Genomic DNA, 15,878 nt, shown 5'->3' with positions numbered 1-15,878 from the left:
GGTGGTCCACAAAGGGTGGTTCCTGGTTCTGCAGCAGCAGCATTGCCCGGAAACTTGGAAACTTGTTAGAAATGCAAACACCAGGCTCCAGCCCAGATCTACGTGGTCAGAAGCACTAAGGGTGGGTCCCATGAGTCTTTTTAACAAGTACTCCAGGGCATTCTGATGTACACTCAAGAATGAGCACCTCTGCCAGAAATGAGCAAATCAACTTCATTTTGGTTTAATCATTTTCTGGGCACTGTTTGCCAGAGCTGGGGGAGTACAGATAAGCCAGATGAGGCTCTTGACCTCAAGGACTCCGAGTCTGGTGGTGATAGCCAAATCAGCACTGCACATCCAGCCAGCCATCTCTGAGTTGGAGGCATTTGCAACCAGCATCCATATTTTCCTGGTTCATGGCAAACTTTCAAACCTCCAGCCCTTCATACTCATCTCCCCTGCCTCCGCTCTCTCATCTGAAAGGCTCCTCCTCATGCTTTAATACCCAGCTTCAATATCCCCCTCCCCAAGGCCTCCCAGCAGAATTAATTGCCCCTCACCTGAGAAGGGTCCTGTAACAGGGCCTTCCGTCCTTGCTCAGGATGTAATCACATTGCATTAGCAGTGCTTGTTGGACAGTAGTGTCTCCAGCCCAGCTGTAAGTAATTTGAGGGTGAGCACTATATTCCCTTCATCTTCTATCCAGAGCCCAGCACAGGGCCTGGCACATAGTAGAAACTAATAAATGCTTGATGAATGAATTAATACACAAATTAAAGGCAGCTCTGAAGGACAGCAAAGGCTCACATGCACAGCCTGAGAGAGTACAGAGTTGACCTGAGTGGGAACCCAGAGCCCGCACCCACACACCCAGGAGCTTGTCAGCAACGCACAGCTCAGGACCCACCCCAGACTTACTGAATCAGAGGCAGCTTTCACACAAGATGCCCAGGGGACCTCTGTGCCTTTTAAAGTTTGAGAAATTCTGCAAAGGGCAACCTTACCCTTCTGCATTCATAATTCAAGGGATTATAACCAAAGTTGATGTCATCTACACAGAACACCTATAGAGGCTCTGTCAGTTGAAGCCACTTTCTCCTTCCCTTGGGAAAACTCCCAACTTGACCTGTTCTGGAAAACTGAGGGGCCCAGGGAGAGCCCTTTATCATCTCTTACCCAGGACATAGCTGGTGGGTAGCATTCTGAGAAGAGGGCAGACACCACTTCCTCCCTTGGCCGAACCCTTGGCATTGCAAAGGCTTCCAAGAAAGATACACAGAGCTTAGTTCTGGTCGAAAAGTCGCCACTTATCTAAGAATGCAATCAATAATGGCAAGGGGAAATCAATGGGGCCAGGAGATCTCTCTCTCTGTGTATTTATGGAGCGTGGATCCCTTGTTGGCAGGAGGCTTTAGCGGACCGGATGGAGCCTGTGCCTGCTTCCCAGAGATCCTGATTCCCTGTCCAAGAATTATGGGATGTCCTTTGTCTCTGCTCGATAACACCCTGGAGTTACAGAGCCATTTAGAAATGAATTGGCTCATTTTTCTCCCTCCCCCTTGCTTATAGTGACAGGTCATCCTGGCCAAGGAGTTATTAAAGGGACAGATAGAACACTTTGTACGTTCCATCTGGCCCGTGTCTGGCTCCACCAGCCTTCCTGTCAGCGGCAGGCCCCAAAGCTCTAACTCCTTGTCAGAGATATAACATTCCAGGAAAGAAAAAAAAAAAAAAAAAAAAACAGGTAAAAAACTTGAGGCAAGGGTATTTTATTTTATTCCTAGTATTTTTTCCATAAAATTTCCAATTATCCCTCACCTCTAAATATGCATTTCCTAAAAGTCTCATGAGCAAACTGAATGACAATGCATGGTTTATTTTTCCCAAAGTTAGCAAAACCATCTCCTAAAATTAAATTTACCTCCAGAGGAGAATTTAGACAAGTCACTTAACCTCTCTGGTTTCAGTTTCCCCATCTATGAGAATGACAATCCCGGCTGCTAAAGTCACTCAAAGAAAGTCCTTCATACGGTGCGTGGAGCCTAGGAGATACTCAACAGTTATTCATTCATATTTATCTACAAAGTATTATTATTAGAATATTAATCACCATTTCCTGAGCTCTTACATATCTCAGGCTCTGTATGAAGTTGTCAGAACTTTTCACCGGCAGTGGCTTGAGCAGAGGTTGAAGCTCTGGCCCTGCCACTTACTAGCTGGGGATGGGGTGTTGGGCCATCACGGGAAAATCAACATCCCTCTAGGCTTGGACCCAGGGCGCCTGCAAGGTAGGGGTGGAGATCCTGCATGAAGCCGCGCTGAGATGAGGGTGCCTAATGTAGACTCAGCTCCACTCTCTGCAACAACAATTCTATTATGCCCTCCAGAGGGATCTGAGCTCCTCCTGGAAGCCTCTGGTAAGGATTCTGAGGTGATGTTGTGTATCTCAGTCCCTGGGGCTGGAGCTTTTGGGGTAGTTGGTAATACTAATAAATTCAGAGCTGTATTTAAGTTCTGGTCCTTAATGTTCTCTACAGCTCACGTGACTGTCTCCCTGTCCAGGGCTGTGTTATGGCTCACTAGAAGGCAGCTTTTCCAAACTTATCAAATGGGTCCTGTCCAGCTCATCTCTGTAAGAATGGAAAGCCTCCTGAGAATGTGCTCTATGACCTTCCACTCACCCCTAGATTAGGATATGTGGGATGCCCATAAGACCCCAAATCCAAAATACTCTACTCTTGCAGAGTTAAAAAAAAACAAACAGAAAACACCGCCGGGCACGGTGGCTCACGCCTATAATCCCAGCACTTTGGGAGGCCAACGTGGGCGGATCACGAGATCAGGAGGTCGAGATCAGCCTGGCCAATATGGTGAAACCCCGTCTCTACTGAGGATACAAAAAATTAGCTGGGCATGGTGGTGCACACCTGTAGTCCCAGCTACTCGGGAGGCTGAAGCAGGAGAATTGCTTTCACCCTGGAGGCGGAGGTTGCAGTGAGCTGAGATCGCACCACTGCACTCCAGCCTGAGCGATAGGGAGAGAGACTGTCTCAAAATAAAATAAAATAAAATAACACCTATATTCTGTAGCAGACTGGCTGACAAACTGATTCTGTAACAGAACAATTCTTCCTCCTTCCAAGTATCCATACCCTTTGCCAGGTAACTGCCCCACACCCTTGACTCTGGGCTCAGTGATGGGGCCTTGTCCAGACATATAAGAATGCACCTGCTCATTTTGTTCTCACTCTTCCATTTGCTGTCATGAGAAGGACATGCTTGAGACAGCCCGCCATTCATGACAGCATAGATTTTTCTATTTATTACAACCACTTCCTGGCAGATGGCAACAAAGTTTCTAATTTTCTCAAAGGTGGGCTAGCAGAGGTCCCAACACCATTCTTCCCCACACCTCAGTATTGACTTCACTTCCTGTGTATTTCTCAAAGCAGTCCCCCTTCTCTACTTTCATGGTTTGTCTTTTTAATCCCCATCTAGCAGCAAGTTTTGCGCCTTTTTTTTTTTTTTTTTTTTTTTTGAGATGGAGTCTCACTCTGTCGCCCAGACTGGAGTGCAATGGCACGATCTCGGCTCACTGCAACCTCCGCTTCCCAGGTTCAGGCGATTCTCCTGCCTCAGCCTACTGAGTAGCTGGGATTACAGGCACGTGCCACCACTCTTGGCTGTTTTTCGTATTTTTAATTGAGACAGGGTTTCACCATGTTGGCCAGGCTGGTCTCGAACTTCTGACCTCAAGTGATCCGCTTGCCTCAGCCTCCCAAAGTGCTGGGATTACAGGCGTGAAAAACCGCGCCCAGTGCTTTATAAATATGTTCTGAATGAATGAAGAATCAGCAATAGAGACATTAGCAGAGAATAGTAAGATAAGAATATGAGAAAATATTAAATATGTTGTTGCTGCTGTTGTTGTTTTAGACAGTGTCTCGCTCTGTCACCCAGGCTGGAATGCAGTAGCACGATCTCTGTTCACTGCAACCTCCACCTCCTGGGTTCAAGCGATTCTCATGCCTCATCCTCCCAAGTAGCTGGGATTACAGGCATGTGCCACCACACCAGGGTAATTTTTTGTTTTTGTTTTTGAGATGGAGTTTCACTCTGTTGCCCAGGCTGGAGTGCAGTGGCACGCTCTCAGCTCACTACAACCTCCGCCTCCCAGGTTTAAGCGATTCTCCTGCCTTAGCCTCCCGAGTAGCTGGGACTACAGGCACGTGCCACCATGACCAACTAATTTTTTGTATTTTTAGTAGACATAGGGTTTCACCATGTTGGCCAGGCTGGTCTCAAACTCCTGACCTCAAGTGATCCGCCCACCTTGCCCTCCCAAAGTGCTAGGATTACAGGCATGAGCCACCGTACCTGGCCTAAATATGTTTTTAAATCTGGGACTGCCTGCCCATGAGAAAGGTAGGGAGAAGGGAATTCCCATGGCAGTAGCATCCCAAGGCAGTAGCAAGGGGAGAGGAGGGAGAACTAGGGCCTCCCAAGGCAGTAGCAAGGGGAGAGGAGGGAGAACTAGGGCCTCCCAAGGCAGTAGCAAGGGGAGAGGAGGGAGAATTAGAAAGAGAACTTACACCTTTGGATAAGGAGCTGTTAGTGGGAGAGTTAAGGGGAGCTTCCAGGGGAAGTGCTGCAAAGAGAGATCTTTGCTGTGCAGGGGCCTGCAGGAGGGCCTTGGATCGGGGTCCTGTGGGGCAAGGGTGGGCTGGGTGGAAAGGTGGGTAAGCAGGCCTGACCCTGCGGCCAGGGCAGGTAAAGCACAGTTGCTGCTCCTCCGCCTGCATTGCCAGAGAGCTGCATGGTTAAGATGCAACGTACAGCACCCTCGGGAAGCTGGGCTCCAAAGACTCCCGGAGCCCTTTCCTCCCCCTACACCTTCCACTCCCACAGGGGTAAAGAGCAGGCCACTCTCTCTCCTAAGCCTCCATGGATGGAGGACTGAGTGGGGTTGTTTAGGCCCTGCCTTTCCTGAAACAAGAGCATCATAAAGTTTCTACAGCCCCCTCTGCCCCCAACTGCCCATAGCCCTCGTCCTGGGCCATCTCCAGTCCCATTCTGTGCCCACGTTGTGCTCATCTCCTGACTCTCTCAGGTCCAGGGAGGACAGTGCTGTCTCCGTTTCTGCTCTGGTGGAGCTGTAACCACAACATGCCATCCTGCTAAGAACATGCTTCTACTGGGCTGTTTCCATGTGTGACATCTCCTTAGTCTACTGCCTTCTTCAGGGTAGAACTCTCTATTTCCTCAGTCCTCACTTAGTGAAGCGTGGCTGCATCACCAACCATCTGTGAGATCTTACGTGACTCTGGCCTTTTCTCCCCCACATTGAAATTACCAGATCTGGAGCGGGTGATGGACAATGTCCAGGATCTGTTTCCCTTCCAAGAGCTGTCAGTCCATTAGAAAGATTCCTACAGCTCAGAATTTTCAAAGGGGGTGGGAGAAGGAAGGAAATATTCTCCTTTCTCTGCTGAACCACTAAAGGATCATTAAGTACTCAAAAGTCTAAGGCAACACAAAAATGCTTAATAATTGCCAGGGATTATCGGTGAGGAATGGAAGACAGGAAAGAAATGGGGAAATGAATGATCTCAAGCTGGCAAAGTGGTTTTGCTCCCAGAGGATCAACAAAGACACTTAAAATTCAACTCCTTTTGAAGACAAAATGAAGGATTCAGTGAGCCAGGGGTTGCAGGTCGGGGGCTAACTCTACGGAGAAGGATGTGGGCCAGTGCCTTTCTCAAAGGAAACTGGCAGGGTTGGGGGTTAACCTGAATGACACCAGCTCCCTGCCCCTATTTGAAAAGAAGCTTTGAACAAAGAGAACAGGTTTGCCACAAGTATTACAGAACCAGGATTAATACCACTATATGCAAATATATCATACAAATAGATAAGAAGAAAAAACCATTAACCCCAGTAGATAAATGAGTGAAGAACGTAGACAGTTCATAAAGGAAAAAATAAGTCACTTTTCTGTTAATAAACAAAATACTGCAAACCCTCACTAACAAAGACATGTACATTAAAATGACAATTAGACACAAAATTTTACCCATAACATAAACAGAGTTGTTTTCTATTAAGGAATGTTCATTATTAGAACATGTCAAAAGCTAAGATAATATTGTCTTAGTTTCCTTGGGCTGCTATAGCAAAATACCATAAACTGGGTGGTTTGTAAATAACAGAAATTTATTTGTTACGGTTCTAGAGGCTGAAAGTCCAAGATCGAGTACTAGAAGATGCAGTGATGCTGAGGACCCATTTCCCCACAGACGGTGACTTCTCACTACTGTGTCTTCACACAGTGGAAAAGGCATGAAGTCTCCCTCGTGTTTCTTTTATAGAGGCACCAATCTTTGTACAAGATTCCCACCCTCATGACCTAGGGGTCATGAGGCCCCACCTCCTAATACCATCACCTTGAGGGTTATGATTTCAACCTATAAATTTTGGGAGGACACAAATATTCAGACCACAGCAGATTCACTTGCTAATAAGTGGGTAAATGTGTCCAATCTGCTTTGAAATATGTAACAACAGTCATAAAAAGTTCATATCCTTTGACCCTGTAATTCTATCCCTAGAAATTTAACCCAAGAAAACAATTAAAGATATGAACACAGTACCTATATAGGAATAGTCATCGCAAGATTACAGTAGAGAAATATTGAAGCAACCAGGTTGTCAAACAAGGAAATGGCTAAGTGAAGTAAGGTACGTTCACATGAAGAAATACATGAAGGCATTAGAAGGCACGTTTTCAAAAAACACTTCAATGGCATGAAGAATTTCTCCTAATGTTGAGTGAAAACTAATGTTTTCACTCCTAATGTTGAGTTTTCTGGCTCATAAGCCAGAAAACTGAGTATGTCGTAATATCCATAGGTAAAAATGTGTACTTTTGGAATATATAAGCATGGGCATAGAAGAGAAGGTGGAAGAGGCCAGGCGCGGTGGCTCATGCCTTTAATCCCAGCACTTTGGGAGGCCGAGGCGGGTGGATCATGAGGTCGGGAGATCGAGACCATCCTGGCTAACACGGTGAAACTCCGTCTCCACTAAAAATACAAAAAATTAGCCAGGCATGGTGGCAGGCACCTGTAGTCCCAGCTACTCAGGAGGCTGAGGCAGGAGAATCACTGGAACCCGGGAGGCGGAGGTTGCAGTGAGCCGAGATCGTGCCACTGCACTCCAGCCCGGTGACAGAGCGAGACCCTGTCTCAAAAAAAAAAAAAAGCGGGGGTGGCGGGTGGAAGGAAATACATCAAAATGCTAACAGTCATCAGGACTGGGGAAAGCAGAGCAGAAGAACCTCATAGTGGCCAACATCCACCAGGAAAACAAAGAAACAGAGAAGCCTATTCAGATTGGAGAGGAAGACCACCCTTGGGAGGAGGAAAAGACCACCAGCCTACAAGAAAGAACAAACAGAAACAGGCTCGCCATCTTGCCCCTAATTTTTTTTTTCTTTAACTTCTGGGATACATGCGCAGAACGTGCAGGTTTGTTACATAGGTATACCTGTGCCATGGTGGTTTGCTGCACCTTTCAACCTGTCATTTAGGGTTTTTTTGTTGGTGGTGGGTTTTTTTTGTTGTGTTGTTTTTGTTTTTGTTTTTGAGACGGAGTCTCGCTCTGTTGCCCAGGCTGCAGTGCAGTGGTGCCATCTCGGCTCACTGAAAGCTCCACCTCCCGGGTTCACACCATTCTCCCACCTCAGCCTCCCGAGTAGCTGGGCCTGCGGGCACCCATGACCACGCCTGGCTAATTTTGTTTTTGTATTTTTAGTAGAGAGGGGGTTTCATCGTGTTAGCCAGGATGGTCTCGATCTCCTGACCTCATGATCCGCCCATCTTGGCCTCCCAAAGTGCTGGGATTACAGGTGTAAGCCACCGCTCCTGGCCCGTCTAGGTTTTAAGCTCTGCGTGCATTAGGTATTTGTCCTAATGCTATCCCTCCCCTTTCCCTTCACTCCCCCAACAGTCCCCAGTGTGTGATGTTCTACTCGCTGTGTCCATGTGTTCTCGTTGTTCAAACTCCCACTTATGGGTGAGAACACGCAGTGTTTGGTTTTCTTTTCCCATGTTAGTTTGCTGAGAATGATGGCGCCGACCTTCATCCACGTCCCTGCAAAGGACATGAACTCATTCTTTTTTACTGGCCCCTAATTTTCAATGGGCCATACCCAACAGGCAGGTCACTGATGGGATGGATAGAGGTGGAGATGATATGGGAATGTTCATGGAGAAGATGAGAGGAATCAGGAGAGAAGAGGGAGCTACAATTGAGGAATTGTCTGTGTATCCTTATGGGAAGCTCTCTAATCCCCATGACCATCATGATGAATTTTGCCTATGCCTGGACTCCTGCCATTTTCCATGAAGTTAATATTGTGAGTCCCATTGTGTTATTTTTCCTTGCATTTTCCTAATATGTCTTTACTCATTTGCTGTGAACGTTATGTTTTTTCCATGTGTCAGGTGAGTCTTGTGCTTCTAGCTTCTAACTTGATGTTTGTAGATAATTGATAAATATCAATAAATAAAGCCTTTGTACCCAGTCTAAGTTTCTGTCATCAGTAGAGTTTTGCTCATTTGCATGGAAAAATATAAAGTTCATAGAGCAATTAAAAAGCAATCTATACATTTATTATCGTCTCATTTTTAAGAATGTATACTTACATGTAACATACAAACCAAAAAAAAATCTGAGATTAAATACACCAGAGTGTTAGTTAGGACACATTTCTGCATGGTAAGATGATATGTGACATTTTTTTCCTTTTATCATCTGGAGTTCAAGAAAAATGAAAATAATTTTTCAGTGGCATCCTATGAATGTAGTACAGATACATAATAGTTACTGGCTCAGCAAACTTAAAAAGTAAACCTTAAGTATCTTCCAGTCTTAACTGGAATCATAAAAATATTATTTTTATTTATACTTTATAAAAAATAATTTTTATTAAAAATATTTTAATATAAATATTGGTCAAATATATTTAAATAATTAAAATATTCCAGTTATTTAAAACAAATATAAAATATGTTATATTTTATATATCTTTATATAAATATTTTTAAATACTAACAGTGAGTTATAAATAAGAAATAAAATTTTCAGATATAAAAGGCCTTCAGGCCAGGGACGGTGGCTCACATCTGTAATCCCAGCACTTTGGGAGGCCAAGGCGGGCGGATCACTTGAGGTCAGGAAATTTGAGAGCAGCTTGGCCAATATGGCAAAACCCCGTCTCTACTAAAAATACAAAAACTACCCGGGCATGGTGGCACACACCTGTAATTCCAGCTACTTGGGAAGCTGAGGCAGGAGAATCACTTGAACCTGGGAGGCAGAGGTTGTAGTGAGCCAAGATCATGCCACTGCACACCAGCCTGAGCAACACAGCAAGACTCTATATCAAAAAAAAAAAGACAAAAACAAAAAAAGCCTTCAGATGAAAGCTGAGATCCTACAGGAACAATTAAGCTCAGATGATATTTCCTTTTAAATTATATAAGCCTTCCACCCTCTCTGAATAGAACACTGTAAATATATATATAATATTACATATTATATATATATTAGCCATTTATTCCACAAACACAGAGCACATTTGTGTCCAACATTATGGTAGATTTTAAAGATATGAAGATAACGAAGTCAGAGACCCTGACCCCAAAGACTTTGCAATGGGGGTTGGGGGAAGTACACTAGTAATTACGGTAGAATACAAATAGCACAAAAGAAACATGCTGATGGCGAGACTAACTCCCCAGCCAGTGATGGGAAAGTTTCTTGGTGGGAAGTGGGGAAAGTTATTTGAATGGGTCTTCAAAGACGCATAGAGGTTAGCCAGATAGATAAAGAGAAGACAGGAAATTCCAGGTAGAAGGAGTTGCGTGTGTGTGGTAGGTAGAATGCCCCCTGCCAACCCATCAAAAACATTCCTGTCTTAATCCCCAGAACCTGTGAATATGCCACTTTAAGGTAGCGAGCTTCTCTGATGTGATTAAGGTTAAGGCAATTAGCCTGGATTACCCAAGTGGGCCCAATCTAATCACGTGGGTCCTTAAAATCAGAGACTCCCCTGGCTGTGGTCAGCGGGAGATGTGGCTACATGAGAATGCCAGAGAGCTGAGATATTGCTGGCCTTGTAGACAGAGGGAGGGCTGAGGCACATGGCAGCCCCCTGGAGCTGGTGATGATAAGGAAACAGATTCTTCCCTAGAGCCTCCAAGAGGGAAAACAGCCCCACCAATGCTTTGATTTTCAGCTCAGTGAGACATGCTCCAGACTTCTAACTTATAGAAAAGTAAGACTATTTGTATTGTTTCAAGCCACTAACCTTGTGGTGATCTGTTACAGCAGCAACGTACACTAATGCATCTGCAAAGGCATGAAGACGCAGACTGAAATCACATTCCTTGGCCCTCTTGGCCCTTACCTCTGGCTTTTTCTGCAGACCAGGTTCAGCAGCACCTCCTCCAGGAAGCCTTCCAAAACTTGCCCGGACTAAGCAAACTCTTCTCCCCCATGTGCCCCCACTGTGCCTCCGCACACTTCTCCTACTGAATGGCTCACCTATGGAACACAGAGGACAATGGGGGTCCGCATCAGAGGCTGGTCACATGCTAACAAACTCACCTCTTCTTCAGCTCACAGCCCATTGGTGTCTTGGTGGGACCCTGTGCCTCGTTCATCACTGATGGAATCTGAGCAGAAGTGAGGGATCACTTCCAGGTCAGGGCAGTCAAGGGCAAAAGGGGCTCCTCCAGGCTCTTCTTCTTCCCCCTCCTCCTCAGATGCTATGTATGAGCTCCAGATGGAAGGAACCAAAGCCCTGAGTCAGCACTGGGAAGAGACCTGCCTAATAGAAGCCTCCACAGAGGTCCCCACATAAACAAGAAATTGGCGTTTATTGTCTGAATTCCTTGCATCTGGGCAAATTTATAGCAAGAGAAAGCTAAGCAACTGGACAGGTATGGTGGCTCACATCTGTAATCCTAGCACTTTGGGAGGCTGAGGTGGGTGGATGGCTTGAGGTCAGGAGTTTGAGACCAGTCTGGCTAACACGGTGAAACCCCATCTCTACTAAAAATACAAAAAATTAGCCAGGCATGGTGGTGGTAGGTTCCTGTAATTCCAGCTACTCAGGAGGCTGAGGCAGGAGAATTGCTTGAACCTGGGAGGCAGATGGTTGCAGTGAGCCGAGAGCGTGCCACTGCACTCCAGCCTGGGCAACAAGAGCGAAACTCCATCTCAAAACAAAGACTCTCACCTCACCCAGGATGTCTGTTGTTCCCGAGCTGATGCTCTCTGATCCCCAATGCCTGTGGGCTCCCTGCTTCTTTGTAGGTGCCTTGCTCTGCCTGCCACCGACGAGAACGTGAGATTTTGCCCCCGCTTCAGTTTACACACACTTACATAAAATGCTGCTCAGAGAAACACATTGTGAAGATTGGCAGGGGATCAGAGGGGTTCCCACTGCAGCAGGGCCCCCTCCCACGGGAAATCCCCTGGCCCCTGTCCTCACCTGGTTGCAGCTTGCTTCCCTGCTTCTGGTTCCTCTCTCTCCATCCTCCATTCTATCTCAACTCCTATTCAGCAGGAAAATCAGTATCTCATCCAGGTGGCTACGCCTCTGAAATCCTGCACCTGCAAGATATCAAAGCCACCTGAAGCAGATATTAAGCAGATCAGACTCCCGAACCTACTAAATGACACTTACCTGTGGGATGTGGTGCACACCTGGCGTCTTTCTCAGAGACTGGCCAGGTGAAGCCACGTGCTTCTCAGCTGACCTCCCATTCTATTCCCCTGGGGAGCTTTCAAACGGCCGATGTCCCTGAAATTGATTTAATTGGTGAGAGGCGGGGGCCATCTCATGAGATGACTATAATATGAAGCCCAGCACGAGAGCCCCGGCAGAACCTCCACTTTGGGATGTGGGAGCTCAACACTGTGATCTCAGTACTGAAGCTTGAGCCCTACCAAGGCACTTTCCCAAATGAAGACCCTCCCTCCCTTAGGGGAGCCCCCATGCTGGCTGTTAAGACTTCTTTGTTTACCTTATTACATCTGATTCTGTGCCATTCTCCCTCCCTGGGCTGCGCGCTGTCTGCTCCTGGCTGGGGGCTGGGTCTTATCCTTCTGGATGAAGCAGGTGCTCAGCCAATGTTTGGAGAGGGATAGAGTGGGCGGGAGTGGGGCAGTGGGAAAGGGATGGAACGGCAGGACAGGAAACCCAGCCCAGAGGATGGAACCAAGGCATCACCAGCCTGCTTTCAGAGAGACACTTCCTATTGCAGAAAGGGTCTGGGTCATAACCCAGTTAGACTAGCATTCTGCACCGCAGCTGAGATGGAAATTATGATCCCCTGGCTTTACTGCCAGCCTGCTTCTCCTAGAGCACCATTAAATGCAGTTCTACTGACATTTTAGGTCAAATAATTCTTCATCAGCCTAGGAGGGATGTCCTGTACATTGTAGGATGTTTGCAGCATTCCTGGCCGCTACACACTAGGTAACCCAACTGAAACAACTAAAAACTACTTCAGACACTGCCAAATGCCCCATCGGCAGCAGAATCACCCCAACTGAGAACCACTGTCCTGGAGGTTTAGGGCTTCTCAACTACAGCCCCTGCCCCAGCCGCATCCAGGCTCCCATGAGCCGCTCACAGCAGTTTCGAGAATAGAATGAGCTTTATCTGGTAATGTACTTAGCACAGCACTAGGTAACTACTGTGAAGGACTTAATACATGTCAGTTACCAGTAGTACAAACTCTGAGAGACAGACTAGTTGCATGCATGGGGAAGGAAACCGAGCTTCAGAGTCACAGGTGACATGCCCAGGTTCACACAGCTGGCATCCAAGTTTAGACCTGTTTGACTTCAAAACTTTTGTCCTATTCATCTGAGTCACCGTCTCTCTTCATCAGGCAATGGAAAGAGGGCATCTGCTCCCACACCTGTGAGCTGAATCCATCATGCCATCCTCAGCAAGGTCTGCAGCCAGGATGGCCCAGCCAAGGGCTGAAATCTGTAAATCCATCAAGGCCCCAGCCCTGAGGTCAGAGTGGGAGTGACAAGGAAGGACTCCCATGACCTGGAGGAGAACCAGGTCTCTTGCCATCTCTGGACCTCTCTGTCTCTGCATTTCCACACATGGGGTGTGTACCTCCCCTTCAATGGTGAACCCCAAAGGGCAAGGACTGTGTCTGTTGGTTTCTCAGAGCCAGGTAGAAATGCAGTCTGAGAAAGAAGAAAGCAGCTTATCATTAAGACACAAAATCAGAGTAACTCTAGTAGCAGAAACGAAATGAAAACGCAGTTTTGTTCTTATAAACTCATGCTACATCAATCCCTCTAATCTGAGGGAAAGATTGGCCCAGAAGCCCCGGGCAGGCCTGAACCTTCAGGTCAAGGAGCTGCAGCTGTGGGAGCCAGGAGCAGGTGGAGGCCAGGAAGCAGGGCACGTCATGGCCCCCAAAAAGTCTTGTTACTGCCCAAGACCAGGCTCCCAGGTCTCTGATGTCTCCAGAATTCAGGCAGAGTCAGTGGCTGTAGCCACCGCCTGGACTCCCCCCTGTAATGCCCCTGAGTATTGTGGTGAAAGGTGACTTCTTTTTCCTTCCTTTTAAGCCCAGGAGGCTAATAATAAAATACTCTCTGTTTCCGAGTCTATAGGAGAAAATGCCTTCTAAATCCATTAAGTTGCTAATGCGTGCATTTGCAGACCAGAAAGTAAGGTGCAGGATTGATGGATGTACTTGTCATATTTATGGTTTGTAGCCATGTGATTAATGGGCTTTGTGGTTTATAATGCAATGCTCATTTCACTCTCCTCTTTAAGCTCTGGGTGATTTATAGAACATTTATAGGGCATTGCTGTTGCATTTCAATGGAATGACAGTGATAACATTGTATCACCCTGGATTATCAATTAGTCTCCTTTGAGAAAAGGATGTCCCGAACTTAGTATGGGATCAGGGTGAGGAGAGGGGATGCTTCTCGGGAACATTACGCATGGTCACCTGGAGTTCACGGCCTTTCTCCCTGAGAGCTGCCTCCTCGTTCCTCTCTAGGATGAGTGGGCTGCACGTGTTCAAAGACAGGACAGGAGCTGGGAGCCTTCTACTCCCAAAGCCTCCTCTCATCCCTCACCATGCTGTACAGCAGCTATCCATGGGTCTCTCTACCCACCCTGAGCCAGATTCCGCATGCAGCCTCCAGAGAAATCCCCTTCTCACATCACACCCTTTCCTGACCCTCCACAACCCTCACTGCTTTCTCGATGTGTGACCTTGGCCACACTGGATGGCCCCTCTGAATCTCAGTCTCTTCATCTGTAAAATGGAAAATGGGAAACGTTTTTGGAAAAAGTAAAATGAGAGAAAAAAAATTGCAGAGTGGTCAAGAGCACCAAATTGTTTAGCACAGTACCTGAGATGCACACCTGATGCTACAGCCACAAACACACAAACACACACACACACCAAAACACAAACACACACACACGGAAAAACACACACACAAACACACACACGCACGCGCAAACACACACACACACAAACACTAACACACACACACAGAAACACAGACACACACATGCAAACAAACATATGCAAACACATATACATGCAAACACACACACGCAAACACACACAAGCAAACACACACACAAACACACACAGCTTGCTGTTCATCCATCCAGCTGCTGTTACCTCAGGCCAGAATTCCTTCCACTTCTTCATCCAGTGAAATCATATTCCTCCTTCAAGGCCCAACCAGAATGCCCCCTCCTCTCTGAAACCTGCCTGATTCTCCAATATGACATTATTCCTCTGCCCTTTCTCTGCACTCATCCCATTGAATTTTCCCCTGTTTCTCTTTGTTCCACAAGCCTTGTTTCCTCTGTGAGTCTGTGATGTCCTTGAGGGTGAGACTGAGCCCAAGACACTTCTGTCACCCCAGTGCAGGGCCTGGTATCTAGTAGGTGATTAATACAAGGACTCAGAAGGGGCAAAGGCAAGCTGAGCAGGAACCTAGGGCATAGGCAGGAGCCCAGGTATATTCTGGTGAGCTCTCGAGAACCAGAACACACACAGCACAGCCAATGAGGAAACCCAAACATGGGTGTGACCTATCCACACGCAGCCACCTGTCCCTTCCACTTTATTTTCATCGTCTCTTTATCCCCATCCTCTGTTCTGATTCTGCCCTCAGTCACTAATCCAACAGCTATGAATAGATTCCCACAATATGCCAGATGCTAAATATGCACAGTGAACCAGAGACAGCCCCTGCCCTCATGGGCTTACAATCTAGTGGGGACTGTAGTACACAAAGAAGCACACAAATGAGTAATTACAAATTTGAGAAGAGCTAAGAAAGCCAAAGAGGGAAGTGAGAACTGAAACAGCAGGGAAGACCTACTCCAGAGAGGATATTAGGGAGGCCTCTCCAAGTGTCTTAGTCTGTTTGCTGTTGCTGTAACAGAATACCTGAAACTGGGTGATTTACTTGAAAAGAGGTTTATTTAGCTCATGATTCTGGAGGCTGGGAAGTCCAAGGAGCATAGCGCTGGCATCTGCTTAGCTTCTGCTGAGGGTCTCGTGCTGCATCACAACATTGCAGAGAAGTTGAAGGGAAAGCCAGAGTGTCAAAGGGCAAACACAAGAGGCAGCCATTCTCAAAGGTAACTATTCCAGACCCTTGAGAATAAACCCAGTCTTAAGAGAACTGCATTAATTCATTCATGAGAGCAGAGCCCACATGACCCAAAGGCCTCTTAAAGTCCCCACCACCTCTCAGTACTGTAACATTGGCAATTAAATTTGAACATGAGTTTTGGTCTGGACAAACCA

At 46.7% G+C, this 15,878-nt stretch overlaps 1 long non-coding RNA gene across 1 annotated transcript in view; it reads right to left on the bottom strand.

Annotated features, from left to right (window-relative positions):
• LOC144331766 (uncharacterized) overlaps nt 1-11,666 on the bottom strand; it is a 48,299-nt gene extending 36,633 nt beyond the window's left edge. Inside the window, exons 1-2 of the long non-coding RNA XR_013399187.1 lie at nt 11,543-11,666; nt 10,654-10,825 (exon numbers count right to left, since the gene is read on the bottom strand). This is a non-coding gene — a long non-coding RNA (uncharacterized LOC144331766). The remainder of the gene's footprint in view (nt 1-10,653; nt 10,826-11,542) is intronic.
• Nucleotides 11,667-15,878: the final 4,212 nt, after the last annotated feature.

Source organism: Macaca mulatta, chromosome 10 (genome assembly GCF_049350105.2).
Source record: "Macaca mulatta isolate MMU2019108-1 chromosome 10, T2T-MMU8v2.0, whole genome shotgun sequence".
NCBI classification, from domain to species: Eukaryota; Metazoa; Chordata; class Mammalia; order Primates; family Cercopithecidae; genus Macaca; species Macaca mulatta.
This window is presented reverse-complemented; position numbering and strand designations above follow the sequence as displayed.